This window comes from Chiloscyllium plagiosum, unplaced genomic scaffold, assembly GCF_037043375.1.
Source record: "Chiloscyllium plagiosum isolate Xiang-an unplaced genomic scaffold, Cpla_swu_hap1 HiC_scaffold_1, whole genome shotgun sequence".
Lineage (NCBI taxonomy): Eukaryota > Metazoa > Chordata > Chondrichthyes > Orectolobiformes > Hemiscylliidae > Chiloscyllium > Chiloscyllium plagiosum.
In genome coordinates, this window is record NW_028270139.1 from 137,105,168 (window position 1) to 137,114,606 (window position 9,439).

Here is a 9,439-nt window from a genome sequence, read left to right on the forward strand (position 1 = left end):
ATAAAAGTGAGCCAAAGCACGCAAAGTATTGCTTAAGGCAGATGACAAGAACTGAAATAATAATGAAAATGACAACAAGTCCCATGAGGCCTTGTAAGAGGGCCTTTTTCCAGGGACTGAACCATCCACCCCCTAGCTCCACAGATCCCAAGGGGAGCTACTGTTATGGAGCTTGAAGGCAGTCTTTCGAATGTGATCAACAAGGTTGGTAATGTTCTCGCTGGAGTCGGGAATATAGAAACTACATTGGGAGCCAGTGAGAGCACAAGTGCCCCCTTTCTTGGCTCATGGATAATCTAAGGTCAATCAATTTTGGAGGATGACTGTGTGAATGGTGACCACCTCCAAACTAAGTTGGTCAAGGGCTGCTGCCATGTAGTTCACTATTTCTTCAAGGACTGAGGCCAATTTTCTGACCTCCTTTGCCAATCGAGTGGTCCCATAAGAGGGGAAGAGAATGGCAAAGAACCACTCAGCTTCAGTTATCGCTGTCTTGGTGTGAGACCAAGGCTGTTTAAATGGGGAGGAATGCCAGTGGTAAATAGAGGGGACCACATACCCGAGACAGCAACTACGAGCCCAGGAGATGGAAGCCACAGCAAGGTTTTCTGGACGCAAATGAAATAGGTGCCATTATAAGATCTAAAGCAATTGGTCTGAGTTCCAGTCCAAATAGTGGAGAAAGTGGTAGTCTTGTTGTGAACTTTAAGGGCAGTTCCATCCCGAGTGTATCGTCGTTCAGACAGGGTAAGGAGCAGGGAATGGATGCATTTGCTGATTCCAACATTCCACTCTGACGTGTGATTGCTTTTAAAGCTTATCATTAGGTGTACACTTTCCTGTGGTATTAGTGAGGAAAGCGAGAGGTTATACTGAGGTTGGAACAATACTTCTCCACATTGTAGCCCGCCAACTCCCAAATTCCTTCGTTGTTGTTCAAATCATACCTTGGGTCAGCAGATCCAATGTCATGATTGTGCTCCAAAGAACTGCTCACCTTGGAGAACCTATCTTGATCCAACCACCATTTGGCTGTTTTGGACTTATTAAATGGAATGGGTCTTAGGGGGATTCCTCCCTTAGAGTGAACAGGGATATGGGTGCATACCCAGCAGCTAGAGCAGTTAACCTTCTGTGTGTAAATGTAAGTCATGTAAAGAAAAGTGTTGACATGCAACTCCCTTGTGACAGAGTTCATCTTCCCTGTTCCCCTCATGCCCAATCAGTATTATCAAAGCAATGAGGAGCACAGAGACTGAAATGGCGATCAGTCTCCACATATTGCGGCTGGCAAGCAAGCTGATGCCTTTGACATTTTCTGCTCTTGTCCCTCCAGGGATGGCGCTCTCTTGTAGTGGGTTCAGTGCACCTACTTAGGTCTTCCCTTGACATTGACAGCCATCCAGGTAACCAAGAGGACGAGGAACGGGCTTTTCCACCCAGGAGAGAGAGAATTCTTTTCCAATGATTTTATCATGACATAGTCCCCAGGTTGGAAGGGATGCATTGGGTCATCACTAGGTGCGGGAATGGCCTCCTTTACCAGATCAAGGTTACAGGTAATCAGCTTACAGAGTGCTTTGTCATAATCCAGAAGAGCATCCTGTGTCAAGAGTAATGCGGTATTCACAGGAAATTTAGGTCTTTCCCCGAAGGGCATTGGTCTTCCCATCACAGCCTCATATGGGGTCAGTCCTATGATTCTGATGACCTAGTTTCTGAAGGTATACAGGGCTCAGGGTAGAGCTTCTGGCCAAGGCTGGCCCATGTCCTGTTTGATCTTTGTCAGAGTTGTTTTATTCATCCATTCCACCATACCTGAGGACTGGGGCTGATAGGAAATATGATATTTCCATGTGATATCTAGTGCTTTACTAACATTGTCTGTGATTGCTGCGGTAAAGTGAGTGCCTCTGTCACTGTTAATGCTCCCTGGAATTCCAAACCTAGGGATCACATCCTTCATGAGGCATTTGACCACTGTTCTAGCATTGTCTTTTCTTGTGGGGAAGGCCTCTGTCCAGTTAGAAAACATGTCAACAATTACTGAAAACCCTGTTTAGCTGACATGTGCACAAAATCAATCTGTAAATGATTAAAGGGTCCATCTGGGACTGGCAGATGATCATACTTGGCTAAAGATTTAGCGTTATTATTTTTTGGACATATTAGACATTTTGATACTAGTGCTTGTGCTGCCGCTGCTGCAGAGCCCGGTGTGTACCAAGCTTGTCGTATTGCATGTATCTCCCCTCCTTTTCCTGCATGGCCAACCCCATGGGTGGCCAGTGCAAGAACGTGCAAGTATGCTTAGGGCAAATGAACCTTCCACCATTAGCCCAAAGGGGGATTCCTTAGCTCCTATGCACGTCCAGCTGTCTTTCTTGGCTTGTGGAGCATATTACTGTGCAGCACATATTCCCTGTACTAGATCTAAAACCTTTGTTGCTTCCCTGGCCTTTGGAGCTTGTAGTACCTACACAGTGGGAGCTAATGCTGCTTGTCTAGCAGCTTGGTCAGTGCAAACATTTCCTTGGGCGATGGGGTCATCAGCGGCAGAATGAGCGATGCACTTTATCACAGCTAGGGCGGAGGGGAACATGATAGCCTGTAAAAGGTTGTTGATGAGCAGGGCATGCTGCAGGGGCCTTCCAGAAGAGGTAATAAATCCTCTATGTTTCCATAGGGTTGCAAAATCATGTACCACTCCAAAGGCATATATCTGGAGTCGGTGTAAATGTTAACAGACTTTTTGTCAACAAGGATACAGGCTCTGGTAAGAGCAAACAGTTAGGCTGCCTGCACAGAAGTCCCTTCCAGCAGCACAGCGAATTCAAGGGTTTCAAAAGGTGTGCATATCACGTAGCAAGCTAGCATTTGGTGATCTGAGGGCCAAAAAGAGGACGTGTCTGTGAAAAGGATCATCTCTGGATTGTCTAATGGAGTCTCAGGGCGCGGGATGACAACCTCTTGGACTACATGCAGCCAATCATGGTCCTCTGCCGGGGAATCCTGTATAACAGGGTGAAGGGTGGCAAGGTTTAAAGCAGGGGTGCGCGTAAGATTAGTGTGAGAAAGTAGGGCAACCTCACAGTCAGTTCTCTTTGATGCCGTAAAGTGCTGAGTCGCTGCTGAATTAAGCAGCAGGGAGACCGAATGAGGAACAAAATTGTACAAGAATAATCAAGTACAATAGGGGTGAACATTTCTACCATTACAGCGGCAGCCGAGACAGCTTGTAGACAGGCCGCATTCCCCTTAGAACAGGTGGGAACTGTACAGAATAAAAGGCTACAGGGCACCAGAGATCCCCATGCATTTGTGTTTGAACACTGGCGCATATCCCTCCTTTTTGTTAACATAAAGCTGAAATTGTTGCGTATAATCAGGGATGCCTGGAGCAGGTGCTGAGGTTAAGCAACGTTTAAGTTCCTTCCAGGCTTCTGCCATTTCAGCTGTCCAGTTCACCTGGGTCAGCTGATTTAGCGAGGATGCCTGGCGGGAAGAAGCAACAATAACTCAATAGTCTGTTATCCAATGTCGGCAGTAATTCACTATGCCCAAAAAGGACAAAAGCTCAGTTCGTGTAGTGGGAGAAGAGAGGTTAACGATGGCTGCAATGTGATCCTGAGACAGTGCTCTGAGTCTGTGTGAAAGATTGTAGCCCAAATATTGTACTGTCTTTTGGCAGAGCTGTATTTTTTCAACACATACCTTATGTCCATCCTGAGCCAGACAGTGGAGCAATGCAACAGTATCATACATGCAGGCATCAGGTGAATCGGAGGTCACTAATGAACCATCAGCATCAGCATGACCAACGCACTTGACTTCAGGCATCTTTGAGTGTACCTTTTTCTTACTCAATGCTTTTACATGGCAGATGGGGGTCTTTCAGGGTCCTGTGTACCACAGAGGCATATACAGTGGGGCTCTCGTGTACCCTTAGGGAAGCCATGTCCATGTATATTGGCGGCTGCTGTAAGTAAAAGTGAAAAGGTACTGGCGGTCCAGTGACAATTTAATGAAGAAAATGGCAGAAAAACAAGTGGCAGTAGCAGGGAGGCTAGTAAGGATGGCATTGGTGTCGGGCACCACTGGGGAGCAGGGGACAACAATGTCATTGACTGCCCTCAAGTCCTACACCAATCTCCACTGTACCGGTTTTCCTTAGGAATAGGAAGGATAGGAGTGTTGCAGGGGATAGTGGGAGGCACCAGGATCCCTTGCTGAAGGAGTGAATCAATAACTGGTTTTATACCTTCTTGGGCAGTTGGTGAAAAATTGTACTGTCTAATAGCTGGTAGGATGGCCCCATGTTTCACAGTGACCATATGAGGCAGAGCCGATATGACTAGGCCTGTATCATCTCCAGGACACCCGCACCAATCAACCACACCGCCCTGTGGCCCAACATTTCAACTCCCCCTCCCACTCTGCCGAGGACATGGAGGTCCTGGGCCTCCTTCACCGCCGCTCCCTCACCACCAGACGCCTGGAGGAAGAACGCCTCATCTTCCGCCTCGGAACACTTCAACCCCAGGGCATCAATGTGGACTTCAACAGTTTCCTCATTTCCCCTTCCCCCACCTCACCCCAGTTCCAAACTTCCAGCTCAGCACTATCCCCATGACTTATCCTACCTGCCTATCTTCTTTTCCACCTATCCACTCCACCCTCCTCCCTGATCTACCACCTTCATCCCCACCCCCACTCACCTATTGTACTCTATGCTACTTTCTCCCCACCCCCACCCTCCTCCAGCTTATCTCTCCACGCTTCAGGCTCTCTGCCTTTATTCCTGATGAAGGGCTTTTGCCCGAAACATCGATTTTACTGCTCCTCGGATGCTGCCTGAACTGCTGTGCTCTTCCAGCTAATCCAGAATCTGGTTTCCAGCATCTGCAGTCATTGTTTTTACCCTGTATCATTGGTGTGCCATGCCGATAATAATGGTGGCACATTATTGAGTATTAAGGGGCTACCATCAGAGGGGGAGGGCAGTGGGCTCTGTGAGGTTTCTTCAAATGATGGAAAAGAATGCAAGCAAAACTCCTTCTGCCCGAAGTGGGAAATCTGCATGGAGTCGAGATCTGCAGGGTAAATGGATTTATATTCCTTCAGAAGACTGTGGAGTCTGTGTATCATGGGCCACAAATCCTTTGGGTGCCACGGGGCTTTAACAATGATTGAAACATTAGGAAATGAGGTGGGGTTATTTCGGAAAAGTGATCTTTGTTCGGCATTGAGCCGAACTTCAGCAGCTAATCCTTCATTCCCAGCGTAACATAACCCAGTCAATGTCAGTTTGGAAAGCAGATTAAGGTAGGGGTTTGCAATAGCAGAATAAGATGGATCAGGGTCAATAGTTAGGCAGCAGTGCAGTGAAGCTTGCACAGAAAGTGGCCTCTCTGAACGATCCAGCAAAGGAAAGTGGTGGGAGGGGGGTACCGAGGGGAGGGAAGAGGTAAGGCAGGAGCAGGAAAGGTTGAGTAAAGGGAAGGAATAGGAGAGGACAGAGGCAGAAGAGTAGTCATGGCAGCCTGTAAAAGGGGTAATTGGAGTCAGGGAGCTCCAAGGTGAGGCCCTGGGGAGAGCTGTGAATTGAGGCATTACATTACCAGAGAGTCTGGCAGCCGAGAAGGGCAACTGGACAGGAAGGGGAGATTATAACAGTGTCGGGGACCACCGATGATAATAGTGATATGAAGGTATAGAAGTGTACTGTACCTTTAAGGAAGTTAAAAGTTAGCAGAACTGCTTGACAGTACCAAGTGTTCTTAACAAGATACAATGTAACCTTTTGGTCCAGCAGCTAGTATAACTGGTTGCTTGGAGACAAAAACAAATTCAAATTAGGCCAATCAGTTTAAATTATACCCCGAAATATACCAAACTGCAATCAAGTTTGAATTTACTGTACTGACAATATTAAAAACCAATGTCACAATCCGATGTTTTAGGGGCATAAAACTGGGAAAATGTAAACAGTTGAGAGAGTACTGCCAAAAGACCAACAGATGTAGACTATTAGTCAAAACTCTCTGAGAGGTATCTGTCTAGAGAAGGAGTTTGCACAGAGAAAAACACATCGACACCGACCTGGAGAGTAAATCTACAGAGGAAGGTACAAAGGGAAGATTCGACAGCTGCCTGGTTTTGAAATTTGAATTTTTGTAAATCCTAATCGGGGGTTTTATCGGACTAGTATTATAGAAAAGGAAGTAAAAGATACGTTAGAGGAAGGAGTTGTAAATAGTTGTTAGTTAATTATTCTCTGTTATACTTTAAGAAATAAAGTTCTTAATTTTTACTTTAAATAGTTGTTGGCCTCTCGAATTTTCACAGATTACTGCATGGAATAAATCTTTTCTGCATTGCTGATTTAAAATTAATAGAGGGAGTTTACCCCATGTCGTAACAATAGGCACAGGGGTAGAGAGAGGTTCAACCATGGGCATTCCAGATACACCCACAATGGAAACTGTGTCGGAACTGAGAGGAAGGGCCGCTGAGGGAGGTGCAGATGATTGGGTGGCTCTGGGGTCCACCAAAACCAAGACAATGCAACCCCCATCTCAACATCCATTGTGGAGTTTTCTAAAGGGGGGTGGGAGAGTCAAATAGAGGCGGCCTACAAAACCTTGTGGCACCCCTAGACATTGGGGATGTGGTGAAAGGTGTCGTGAAGAGTGAATGTGGCCTGTTGCTGTGGGAGAGGTTGGTGTTGCTGCTGTGACAACTGTTGAGGGGGCTGAACCTGCATTCTCACGCCCAGCGGCCTATTTTCCCACATGTTCTGCACCTGTCTCTGCTTTTATTCCTGCATTGCTGTCCCCGTCCGGGGCTTTGTTCCTCTTTCCATGCCTGTATTGATTGGGATATGCCTCTTTTTTCTTTCTTATAATCGAAAAGACCCTGTCGGTCCACATTGGTAAGGGAAGTGAGGAAGGGCAATCAATTCCATGGATTGCCAGTTGAGGTTATGGGATTTGAAGGTCTGGGTGTATGGGGCTGCATACAGTTGATAAGGGTCTGGTCCGCTAAATGATCATTTCATGAGAGAGAGGGATGCCAGTAGATGACTCCCAAACTTACTTAAAGTGAGCAAGGAAATCAAGGCTCATTAGCGTTTTGCAGACAGTGCATAATCTTGCCAAAGTCTGTCCGTTGCCATGCTGTAATGTTGTAATAATAGCAGGCTTAACGGTAGCCTCAAGCCACACTGCCTGGACGTCTGCAGGCTTTAATAGCTGCCCAATGGGTTCTTTAAGCCAGATGCATCAAAGTGTCTACGTCCTGGGGCAAACAATTGTAGCTACTCCAAATGTGCACCAGCCAATTAGAAAATGGTATCGGGTGTTTGAGCATATCGGGGTGTCCTGGAGCATGCTGCAGAGCTCAGCGTGGGTCCAAGGCTTATCGAGAGGTGTGTTGCTGATCATTACCCTGGGGAAACTGATCAGCGGAATACTTCTTCACCTGCAAGCGGATGTCATTCTTGGTGAAAGACATGGAAGTGACAGTGGAGTCGGCTGCCTCCTGGTTCTGTACAGCAGACTTGCCTCACCGAAGCCCCTTATTGTTTGTTGATGGGGAGATTGTCAGGGGGTTGGGCAGGAGGAGCTAGATGATAAGTAGCAACAAAAGCAACAGTTTCGTCCATAAGAGGGTCTGGGTCCAGGATGGGGAGGGGGACCTTTGGGTACTGAGGAGTATAAAGTGGTGGGGTAGAAGGTGGAGGCCCAGAAGACGAAAGGTTGTCGGGCAGTTTAACGGCGATCTTTATTTTTAGGGTACTGATGGCCTTCCAAGACTTGTTTAAATTTATCTAAACACCAGAGCATGTAATCAGTATCCTAAGAGGGGTCGCCATACCCACCCTCAATGTTTAGGTAAAAAGGACGCAGTGGTAGTCTGGCACACTGACCTCTTCACCGCTGATGCCAGACGCCAACTCGAGGACACCTCTTCCAACCGCCCCCTCGACCATGACCCCACCCCCCATCACCAAACCATCTCCCAGACCATACAGAACCTCATCACCACAGGAGATCTCCCACCCACAGCTACCAACCCCATAGTCCGGGAACTCCGCTCTGCCCGGTTCTACCTCCTTCCCAAGATCCACAAGCCTGACCGACCCATTGTCTCAGCATGCTCCTGCCCCACTGAACTCATCACTACCTACCTCGACACTGTCCTATCTCCCCTAGTCCAGGAACTCCCCACATACGTTCGAGACACCACCCATGCCCTCTGCCTCCTCCAAGACTTCCTTTTCCCCAGCCCCCAATGCCTTATCTTCGCCATGGATATCCAGTCCCTCTACACCTCCATCTGCCATGACCCGGGCCTCCAAGCCCTCCGTTTCTACCTCACCCGACGTCCCCAACAGTACCCTTCCACAGACACTCTCATTCGTTTGGCCAAACTGGTCCTCAACCTTAACAATTTCTCCTTCGAATCCTCCCACTTCCTCCAAACCAAAGGGGTAGCCATGGGCACCCGTTTGGGCCCCAGCTATTCCTGTCTCTTTGTTGGCTACGTAGAACAGTCCATGTTCCGTAATTACACAGGCATCACTCCCCACCTCTACCTCCGCTACATTGATGACTGCATTGGCGCCACCTCATGCTCCTGCGAGGAGGTTGAGCAATTCATCAACTTCGTCAACACATTCCACCCTGACCTTAAATTTACCTGGACCATCTCTGACACCTCCCTCCCCTTCCTGGACCTCTCCATCTCCATTAATGATAACCGACTTGACACCGACATTTTTTACAAACCCACCGACTCCCACAGCTACCTGGATTTCACTTCTTCCCACCCTACCTCCTGCAAAAATGCCATCCTTTATTCCCAATTCCTCCGCCTCTGCCGTATCTGCTCCCAGGTGGACCAGTTCCACCACAGAACACACCAGATGGCCTCCTTCTTTAGAGACCGCAATTTCCCTTCTCACATGGTTAAAGATGCCCTCCAACGCATCTTGTCCACATCCCGCACCTCCACCCTCAGACACCACCCCTCCAACCGTAACAAGGACAGAACCCTCCTGGTGCTCACCTTCCACCCTACCAACCTTCTCATAAACCAAATCATCCGCCGACATTTCCGCCATCTCCAAACGGACCCCACCACCAGGGGTATATTTCTCTTCCCATCCCTTTCAGCCTTCTGCAAAGACCGTTCCCTCCATGACTACCTGGTCAGGTCCACGCCCCCCCCTACAACCCACCCTCCCATCCTGGCACCTTCCCCTGCCACCGCAGGAATTGCAAAACCTGCACCCACACCTCCTGCCTCACCTCCATCCAAGGCCCTAAAGGAGCCTTCCACATCCATCAAAGTTTTACCTGCACATCCACTAATATCATTTATGGTATCCGTTGCTCCCGATGTGGTCTCCTCTACATTGGGGAGACTGGGCGCC